Genomic DNA, 10,874 nt, shown 5'->3' on the forward strand with positions numbered 1-10,874 from the left:
TGCATTCAGTTATACACAAACAGGCGCACAAACACGTGTGTGGCTGAGCTGACACATACCTACATCTGACTGCAGGGCTAAGCTCTGCTCATTTCCTTAAATGACCTTTTAGAGAGACAGAACCCGTGAAAGTTTCTCATTACTTTCTTTGAGCATGTGATCTTTTAAAATATAATACATTATTGAGCTTGCAGCAACTGGCCTCATGTCAGAAATATGCATTATCAATCAAACTAGAGGTAGAAAAACGATGAATGAAGACACTGCAGATTCACTCGGTGCAGATGTCTGATTAGGATGATACACGGTTATGTTGCCTGGTTCTGCCAGGGGGGTCTAGTGTGGACCTTCATACGAGCAATCTCATTGGCCGCCCTCTGAGTGACCTGGATCTGCACTGAGTCTTGAGATGACTCCAAGGAGAGCTCCACATGAAGCATGATGCTCTGAAGTTACAGGAACAACATCTGGGTTTGGATAAATATTTAAACTATTAGATACAAAGAAAAGCAGCTCAAGCAAAATCGTATGAGCCACAATGTGAAGCTTTTATGATATTCTGATGCCCCTGCATTGTTTCTCTCTCTGAAGATGATGTTCCAAAATTATGACCCCTTAGCTCTCTTAGATTTTCCTGTCAAACCAGTTGGGATAGTTGAGGAACCTAACTGTCAGTGCACTTAATATGCGTGTCAACAAGAAAAACAACTCAACAATAAAATGTTGGACCTTATATTTAAATCTGATTTCACTTGAAAGGCAACTCTGGTCTGTTTTGTAAAGCTGTCAGAAAACACTTCAGGCAAATCTGAAGATACATTTTGACAAGCAGCTCATGTGAACTGCATGTCATGCAAGGTCTTTTAAGCAACAACTTCACTTCGCCAGATAAATGAAAGTGGTTTGTAGGATAACAGAAGTGTGTTCCATTGTTATCTGTCAAAGTAAAGGATAAAATTCTCACTTTTAATGGATGTAAGCAGGTCAGTTTTTCTTGGAAAACACCGAATATTAAACATTTTTACATCATGCAATGAATATAAAATAATGAATGACTTGCATTACTGAAGTCTCACTGCTAAGTTGTTGCAGAAATCCAACTTTTACTTTGTCCCCTCTTTTCTTTTGTCATGGTAAATAATCAAAAGATATTCCTTGGTTGGCAATAATCTAGGTTTATTTTGTCTTTAACTATTTTTAATTTGTGGTCTTTTAATTATGATCATACCGTTTTTATCCCAAATCAACAAACCTTTGTCATTTTCTAGGATAGTCTCTGCAGAGCGACAACAGGTAATTAGAAATTCAAAGTGATGAGTGAGACCTTGGCGCAGAGCAACCAAACCCTACTTCCCTTCGCACTGTTGAGAGTTTGGAGCCGGAAGCTTGAGGCCCACACATTGTATTTTCTATGTCACAAATATGATCTTTTTCAAACAATATTTCTTGTCTGCTCCTGATTCACAACAGATTCAATAGAGAAATACTCACAAATGCAATTTTTTAAGCTTTGATTTTTTACATATTACTATCGACAGAAAAATGTCATAAGAACTTCAAACATTTTAATGGTGACGTTGAACTTTACTATGATTTTTTTCCTGTGGAATCTATTTTGTCTTGTATCGCTTCACTCTCCCTTTTCCTTCCTCCTCATCCTCTTAATAATCATTTCTTCCCACATTCTTTCCCCCTTTTCCTTAACCCTTCTTCACATTTTCAGTCTACACAGTTACATTGGTGAATGTCATCACGGATGTCTGAACACAGGAGGGGAGATAACAAAAAGGTAACTGTGATCTGCACAGATGGAAGGACACCTGCTTTGTAATGATTTTTTGCCTGCCATGTATTTATGGCTTCATGCTACCACAAAGAGGTAAACCTGGGCACAACATGAAGGGACATCAGCCGCCTCCTCCCATGGTGCGCTTCAGACAGAGTGACTGATTTGGAAGAGCTGAAAGGGAGTCAGATAAAAAGGACAATATAGAGCATGGAGGCAGGTCCAAAGGGGGAGATTGGGGAGATGGGGAAGCATAAAAGGGGGGAGGCCGGGTGTGGTACACACCAGGGAAACTGGCAGTGATAAATCCCGAAATGGGGCTTTATCTGTTTTCACTTGTGTGTTTGCTGGTGGAAACTGTCGTCCGCAGAGGATGAGGGAACAGGTCTTTACAGCCAAAGAACAGACGGAAAGATAAACCAGTGAAACAAGAAACCCTCATCATTCACAATAAAGCCACACATCAAATTGAGCTGTGAGCTGAAATGTCAGCTGCAAAAACAAGTACAAGATAAATTCAGCAAATCTGTTATTTGACCTAAAAAAAAAACAGAATTTGTCTTTTTTTTTTTTTAAGAAAAAACAAAAGACCAGTAATGGTTTGTGATCATAAATGATCTAAACTGATTGAGAGGGAAAAATTATAAATAATAATACTAAGAAGTATTGCTAAAAAAGCTGTTTCTATTGTCTTCTAATAAGCCAAAAATGAATCTAGCATTTAAAATTGAGTGTGTTATGAAACTGCAGTGAGGAAAGTAAGTAAACTCAAGAGGCAAAATGTCAAAACATTTCCAGAAGATCTTTGTTTTAGAATCATTTTTCTAATCGCAGAAGTAATCAGCATAATTGGCTATAAACTGTTTTTCTCACTCAAGTGTATGATTTTGCTAACAAATGTATTTTTCAAATTTGACTGTTGAGTCACTTTGGTTTGCTTTAGGTGCAGAAAATACCTCAATTTAAAGTGAAAAATAAGAAAAGACGTTGTGGAAAATAATCCAACACTGCTGTTTAGGTATCTGGTAGGATAAAAAGTAAAACAGCCCAGCAGGTAAAGAAACAGCAAAGCTTATTATTGGCGGTTTATATGAGGTTCCTGACATTATGCATGTAGATTAGGGAATTCTGAAGGCCAACCGTGTTAAAACACAGAGAAATTCACTCAGTCTTACCGAGATTTAAGAAATCTCACTTAAAAAACTGGTCAAGTACCCACAGTTAAATTCACACGTTGCTATCTTATTTCATACAGTTATGAGCAGATTAACTTTATCACAGCCTGCAGGTGTCATTAGCATTTCATACATGGAGAATTATGCAAACACCCCGTCATCCTTGTGGGGGTAACCAACTTTGCTTATTGACACACTCCTCCAGTCATTCTTGTTTGTTAATTTTCAACTAAAAACAGTCAACACTTTCACATTTTTGCACAAAGTAAAGGGTGCAAGGAGTCAGAAAAAATAACAGTGATGCATTTAAGGACTACTAATTTAAGGGAAAACAGTCTTTTATTATCTGCACACAAAAGATGGTGTCAATGTCCCTTTTTTCTAACCTGATTGGCCCAGGAAAAGCAGTCTTCTCTTATTTGATTACATCCTAATCAATTGTTGCTCAGATGAACTGACCACAGTATGTGTCTGAATGAATGCTCATGTGTGGGTTTGTTATGAGGTTGCCCGGTGGAAGTCTGTGCGCAGGCTCTCAGAATATGAGGCAATCAATCACATCATACAGCCTTTGATTAGAGCCTCATCGATCTGGCCTCGGCTCTAACAAACAGCCTGACCCAGAACACCTCCACCTGGACTGGGAGCAGGCATGCACGCCTAAACACCTACACACAGCATCTACTCTTGCTGAATTTCAGGCCAAAGCCTCCCAGGAGCGTAAGCTACCACATGCACACATACCGGGAATATTTATTGAGAACCACAGTTTTACACAGTGTGGTCCCTGTGCAGTAAACATCCAAGGTGGGAGGATTTTTCCAAGGTGGGTGGCTTTTGATTTGTATGCATCTTTCACTGTCCATCACCTCCTCTGCCCCCATCCAAGAAAGCAAACACTCTCTGTCAGAGCTTCCAGTTATCATCATAATTTTGAACTGACTTTGGAATGTCAGATAGTTTTTCTTCCTGTGTGAGTGCATGCATTTCATTTATTAATGCTATGTATCGTTCCAGTCAGCAGTTGGTGGTGTGCTGAAGGTCTTCGCCTGAGGGGAGAGAGACCAAATGGGAGAGGCTATGAAATGTGCACCATTCACAGAATGATTAAGTCTGAGCTCATGCCTTTGTGTGTGTGATTCCATCATTGTGTGTGCTTATGAGTGTGTGTGTTGGGCTTGGCTAAAGAAATCATCAGCAGTAGATGTGCAGCGAGGGTGTCAGAGTGTTATCCAGGTATTGTTTGATGATCTCGAGCTGTCTACTTTGTGGTGCAGCCTGTGGAAAATCAAAGCCCTGAACATGTATAGCGAGTGTGTGTGCATGTGTGTACTATTGCTGAGATCTCAGAGACAGGAATGCACACATCAGTCTAGGAGCTAAAACTTTGAAGCACCTGTATTGTGAACCATAGAGTCTATTCAACTTTTGGTTTTTAAGTTCCACAAACTGTTTTGCAAAAGTTCTTTAAAAATTGAAACTAGTTTGTTAAAAATTTTGCTGCTACACTTACTGGCCACTTTATTAGGCACAATTGCTTATTAATGTGAATTTCTAATCAGGATTTAGGCATGTAGACACGGCCAAGACGATCTGCTGCAGTTCAAACCGAGCTTCAGAATCGGGAAGAAAGGTGATTGAAGTGACTTTGCATGGATGTTGTTGCCAGAAGGGCTGGTCTGAGTATTTCAGAAACTGCTGATCTACTGGGATTTTCACCCACAACCTGGGCTTAGAGTGAATGGTCAAAACAAAAGAGAAAATATCCAGTGAGAGGCAGTTCTGTGGGTGAAAATGCCTTGTTGATGCCAGAGGTCAGAGGAAAATGGTCAGACTGGTTCCAGCGGATAGAAAGGCAACAGTAACTCAAATAACCACTAGTTACAACCAGAAGAGCATCTCTGAACGCACAACACTTCCATCCTTGAGGTAGATGGATCTCAGACTGGTTTCTTGAATTTAACAATGAGTTCACTGGACTCAAATGGCCTCCACTGTCACCAGATTTCAACCCAATAGAACACCTTTGGGATGTTGTGGAATGGAAGATTGTCATAATGTATGTGCAGCCGACAAATCTGCAGACACTGCGTGATGCTGTCATGTCAATATGGACCAAACTCTCTGAGGAATGTTCCCAGCACCTTGTTGAATATATGCCACCAAAGATTAAGGCAGTTCTGAAAGCAAAAGGGAGTCCAACCTGGTACTAGCAAGGTGTTCCTTATAACGTGGCTGATGAGTGTATTTTTATGTTGCAAGAAACTGTGTTTAGTTTTCAACCCACCTATGTTTTCTCATTTTGATGACAGTCCCTGTATAACAGTGAAACAATAGAAGAAAAGGAGGTGTGTGTGACTTTTCTTAAACTCAATGAAATCTGATGTTGTTTCTTATATAATTAGAGAATTAGAGAGCTGAATACTGAGATGGCAAGGAATCTAAGTTGGGTCTCAATAGAGCTCCATTTGTTCGCCTGATAATGATTCAGATCTTTTGTGGGATTGTTTACCACTCTCACAGAATAATACCTTAATCTGTTTGTACTTTTTGTGTGGATAAAAACAAACTAAAAAAATGTCTTTAAATAAGTGTTATCAGTCTCCACCAAAACTTTTGGCAGGAAATTGCACTCTGGCATTTCTTCTAAAACAGACTGAGAACAAACCCTTAACTCAGTCACTTGTCAGAGTTGATCATTTGTATCTCTTGAGTGTGATATTTAAAGGAGAATTTGGAAGAAGTTGGTCTCATCTTTGTGCTGCTAAACAGCAGAAGAGCAGTGGGACTCACAGAAATGGCACCAGTAGAGCTTTTCTGAAAGTGGAAGCACTAACCAACGAGAAAGCGGGACTGATTGGTAGTGATTTACGTTCCTGACATCTATAACTGAATTACCCAGCATCCCTTGCGCTGAGATTGCTGTGATGCATGGTATCTGTTTGTGTACTTAAACGTGTGTGTAATTTTACCAGACCAGTCCAGGAAGAACTGAAAGATGGGTTTGGTTCTGAGAACAGAGATTTGAAGCTAGAAGGCAAGAAATGTCTGTGTGATGATTCTTGGTGATGAATTTATTGATTTCTACTGTTTTTAGTGGATATCACTAAAACTGTACCTACCGACCTGCATGCAGGTCACAGACAACATGTGCTAGATTTAGTAAAGCAATCTCATTGATCATGGAGTTAGTCTGCTATCGGGACCAAAGGGTTTTACTTTGAAGCTTTTATCAGTACTGTAGATAATGATTTAGTAAGCCTTTATTTACAATTTTAACTAATACAAAGAATATAAATGCATTTCCCTGGTGTCCAATGGTGGTCCGTCTTTGAGGCATTTTGTCTTCCTTAGAAGCCCATAATTAATCGTTCCAAATTTTTCCTTCAGAACAAGATGGAGCTAAAAGAAATGCAGAGGGCTCAATGTGTGAGGCATCTTGTGGCCACTGTCTTGTGTGATTAGCATTTTCCATTACAGCTAACAGATTCAACTGACTGGATTCGCTCCTGGACGATCTATCAGTTCAGTTCAGCACTTGCTCTCTTAACCCTTAAAGACAGATAGTGGGGTGAACACCATTTCACGCTTGCAGTAGTATATATGCTATCCCCCTCCATACAGACATGCAGAAATACACATACTTTTGAACACGTACAAGCACATGCTAATAAGGCTTACAGCAAGTTCAGAGGCCCAGAAGAACTGCCTGTCAGAAACAACATCCTTCCAGCTCCAAGTGGGATGATATCTGTTCCTCTGTGTGTAGGAACACATTTACACCTCAGCAGTGACTGATGTTTGACAAGTCACTCTGTAACACAAGAGCTGGGGTTGTAAATACGTGTGTGATGGAGAAGATCATCTTAGAAACGCTATTAGCTTTGTGGCCCTCTCGATCACTATGGCATGTTATTATGTGGCTGCAGCTTGAGTTACATCACTCACACTTACATGTACACTTGTTCTTGTGTATTGACACACAAAGGAGCAGCAAAATCCCATAGTCATACAGATGTGCATCAGTGCGGGGATCGTGCTTCTTGCTCTTTACAGTGAAGCTGCAAACTCGGGGTGGGCGGGACCTAAGAGCTGGTGTTTCTTGAACAATGTTTACTTAACTTATTAAACTATGTTTAAATTACTCATTTAAAATTCAAATAATTCTTCATTATGAGCATTCCTTTATGGAATTAATTTCTGGAAAATACCACTTTCCAGTTTCTGACATGTACTTGCAGTTTGAAAACTGTCAGCTATTAGATTTCTATGTAGATTTTTTTTTTAAAAGGGAATTTTGTCTCTTCTAAAACCAAAGAGCAAGACATTAACTCAGTCTTCACTTAAAATAATTGGATTTTCTTGCCTAACGTTTTTAAAAATATACTTTGTGCTGAATAACACTGCTTATATCTCCTGATATAAAGTGAAGTTACTTGTTAGAAAAAGTTCATTTACCTAAGATATGAGTTTAGATAAAGAAAGTGAAGTTGTAACTTTATGACCCAAAGTAAAATTTAAAAACAATTACACTTTTTTGCACATCTGTTGTTTAATTCACATGTAAAATGACTCTTTTGAGGTTTTTAAAAATGGGACTAGTTTTTGGTTAGAAAAGAAAAACTTTTGGACCCCACCATCCAAAAAGATGAGTGCACACTCCATACAACCATCCTGGAAATAGAGTTTTGGGCACCCCATCCCTCATTCCCAGATTTCAACCCATCCAGGTAAGTGATCAATTCAACGGGGTTTCTTAATGTATTCTTTAAACTTTTATTAAAGATCATAATCCTTCTTTAAGGTCTCGGATTTGTTACGGATTAAAATTCCATAGGGCCACCCCCCATGCAGTTTTCGCTTTAGTTGACTGCCAATGTTGCAATTTACACCTAAGATTGCGCAACATTTGATCTTTAACAATAATAATACCGGTATACAAATTATAAATTTGGTTGACACACTGATTATTTGAATTTAGCTATATTGCTGGTGTGTCACTGCAATTTGCCTCGAAACTATAAAACCAATTAATAAAACTATTAAACCTTTAAAACCAGACAACAAAACTACTTGTTCATCATATAAAAACCACACTTAATTTTAAATAACTACTTTTTTATAAAAGTCAGAAAGAAAGAAAAAGGCTTTGATCTAGCATGGCGACTGCACTGCAAAGTGATCTTTAACTTTATGTAAATGTGCCTGCTTGGTGCCACTTAGCTGCTTTCACTTTGCCTAAAAGTTTTACCAGTTCAGGTCAACTCAAAGTGAAAAACGTATCAAAAATATAGACTTCAAAAGTGTAACTATCACAAAAAAGCTAAAAGAAACACTAACTATTGCTATAAATCATGTTATTTTATGCTTTCTTTTAGGTTTTTCTACACGCAACACAATTATGCAGCTAAAAATGCAGATTACTAATGCCGAAAAAATTCTAACTAAGATAAAGTAGCTGCTTTAAAGTATAAAATCAGATTAAATTAGCCATCATTAGACGTTGTGACAGGATGAACAGAGTCTTCCACACATCCAGACAAGAAGAGCTCTTCTCAAAGAGATTAAGATGATAGAGGCAAGCAATCTGTCGCATGTACCTTTGTGATTCTGTCTCAGAGCTGGCTGTGCTTCCCCTTCTCAAGTTTCTCTTCAGGCCCCTCTTTTACAAGCCACTTGTCCTGGCACCTAAGAGCAGATGATTGTTTAGAAGACTGGCAGCAGGACAGGCAGGGAAAGCAGATCTCCTCTCTTCTCTAATCTAATCAAATTTAATGTTTCCAAACACACAGCTGCTGGCTGAAGGCAAGGCGATGATAACCCCAGGAACAAAGCTCACACTTGTTGTTGCAGACTTACCTAAGCTTCTCCAATTCCTACCTCAATATAGAATTTTCCCCCTGAAGCTTAGAGCTTGAAAACAACATGAAAGCAATTTAACAGCCTGACACTGCTAGAGTCTGTCCTTACATGTGTATTTGTTTGCTTTTTCAAATTGTTTTAAAGAAAGAATTTTCCGTTCATGGACACTTTATTCTTTTTAATTTGATTAGGGAAAGCTTTTCATGATCCAGAAAATCACAAATATAAATAATTGTATAAAAAATGCTCCCATATTTTAACACAGATGGTTCATGATTTAGGACATCAAATTTCACCAAGCGGTGTTGTTTTTGCTAAGAAATTTTGCTGATAGCCCCTCGTGTGATTATCCCAAAATCTTATGAATTTTTTCAATCAGTAAAACATGATTTTTTAAGCAGATCTCGTAATTTTTTTTATCCATTTGTAATAAGTATTGGTTGTTTTAACGTGTTATGGTTTCATCAGACAACTTCAGTTAGCGCATCAACCATCGTTTTTATCCTGATCTCCCTTTCATCCTCCACTAACGAGAGGCTCATTAAATTCTAATCAAAGCAGCCCTATCACCGTGGGTTGGCCGACAGCATTTGAGAGTCTGTAGATGGGAAAGAGATGGGGTCATCACACTCGTTCCAGCAGTAACCTTAAGACTAAAAGCATACCAAGTGGAGGCTCAATTTACCTCAGGACACTTGAGTCTTGTTGAGCATTATAAATATCCAAACAGCCAATATTGGAATAAATAAAAAGAAAAGTGCTGCCGTTTCACATCTCTATTATGCTGTTCAAGTATGTTCATGCAGGATGGGTTGTTCCTGTTTCCAAAAATTCAACACTAGTTTGATTCTTCCATGAAGGCTAAACTAATGAATCGTCTCCTGCTAGTTTGTGCTCCTCTCTGTCCAGACCGGTCGACACAAATAAGAATGTTTGCGTGTCAACAACTACTCAGAGCTCCTGAGAGTCAGAGCCTTCCCCACGAGTGGTGACACAATCAAAGCCTGTTACCTGCAGAAACAGAACATTAAGAACAGGCTTATGAGAAATTAAGTTATGGAATGGTATGATGATTTAATCTAGATCAGACGTGGCCTTCTATTACTGGAAGTTAAAGTGTTATCATGTGCTTTAATTCACTCCGAGCATTAAATGAGAGGGAAAAAATGTGGAAAGATGCCTATTGTTTATGAAATTCACATCAAGTCATAGACAGAATCATTAAAAAGAAGATTGTCAAGAAGTTTATAACAAGTAAATGATAAATGAATCAAAAAAAATTGTAAAATTAATTTATTTATTTTCCTAGGAAGACCTAAACTGTTTAAGATTTAAGGATGTTTTAAGCTGGAGCAACAGAATAGAAAGTGATATGAAAGCAGAAGACCTACAGAATGACCAAATTAAATATACATAAATCCAAACAATTCAAAAAAGCAAAATATGAATCAAAAGGTGACAAATAGGAAACTTAAACCAGAAACAGCAATAAACTAAAATGTCTTGTTGCTGGAAAACAGAACATGACTGAACACAAAGCATAACTGAAGACAGGAAAACTTGACTAAAAAGTCACCAATCATCCCTCTGGATCATTTTAAGGTTAGTAATACTTTTTGATGATCAAGCTATTTAGTAGTTTTAATAAAAATTTCTAACATGTAAGACATGAAGGCAATTTAAATCTTTTAAACAACAACATCAAAGTAATTTAGTTATAGACAAAGGAAAAGGGATCAGAAGCTGCAGAGAGCTTCTGGTATTATAGTGCCATCTAGCTTCATTTTGAAAATACAATTTCAGTCTAGAAGTAAATTTTCTCATTTTCTTTACCAAAAATGTAAAATTTTAAACTTTGTTTAAGTATGTATTATATTTTAGATCATATTGTAAAGTATATTTGTCTACGTTCTCCTGTTTTTCTGTTGTTGTGTCTGTTTATGGACACATATACTTACATTATAGGGGAAAGTTTGTCATGATCTCAAAAACCAGAACATTATAAACACTAAACCACTTCCTGGACTTTTTTCTTCTTTTTCTTGCTCTTA

Source organism: Oryzias latipes, chromosome 9 (genome assembly GCF_053564925.1).
Source record: "Oryzias latipes strain Hd-rR chromosome 9, Olatipes_Hd-rR_3.1".
In the NCBI taxonomy this organism is placed as follows: Eukaryota; Metazoa; Chordata; class Actinopteri; order Beloniformes; family Adrianichthyidae; genus Oryzias; species Oryzias latipes.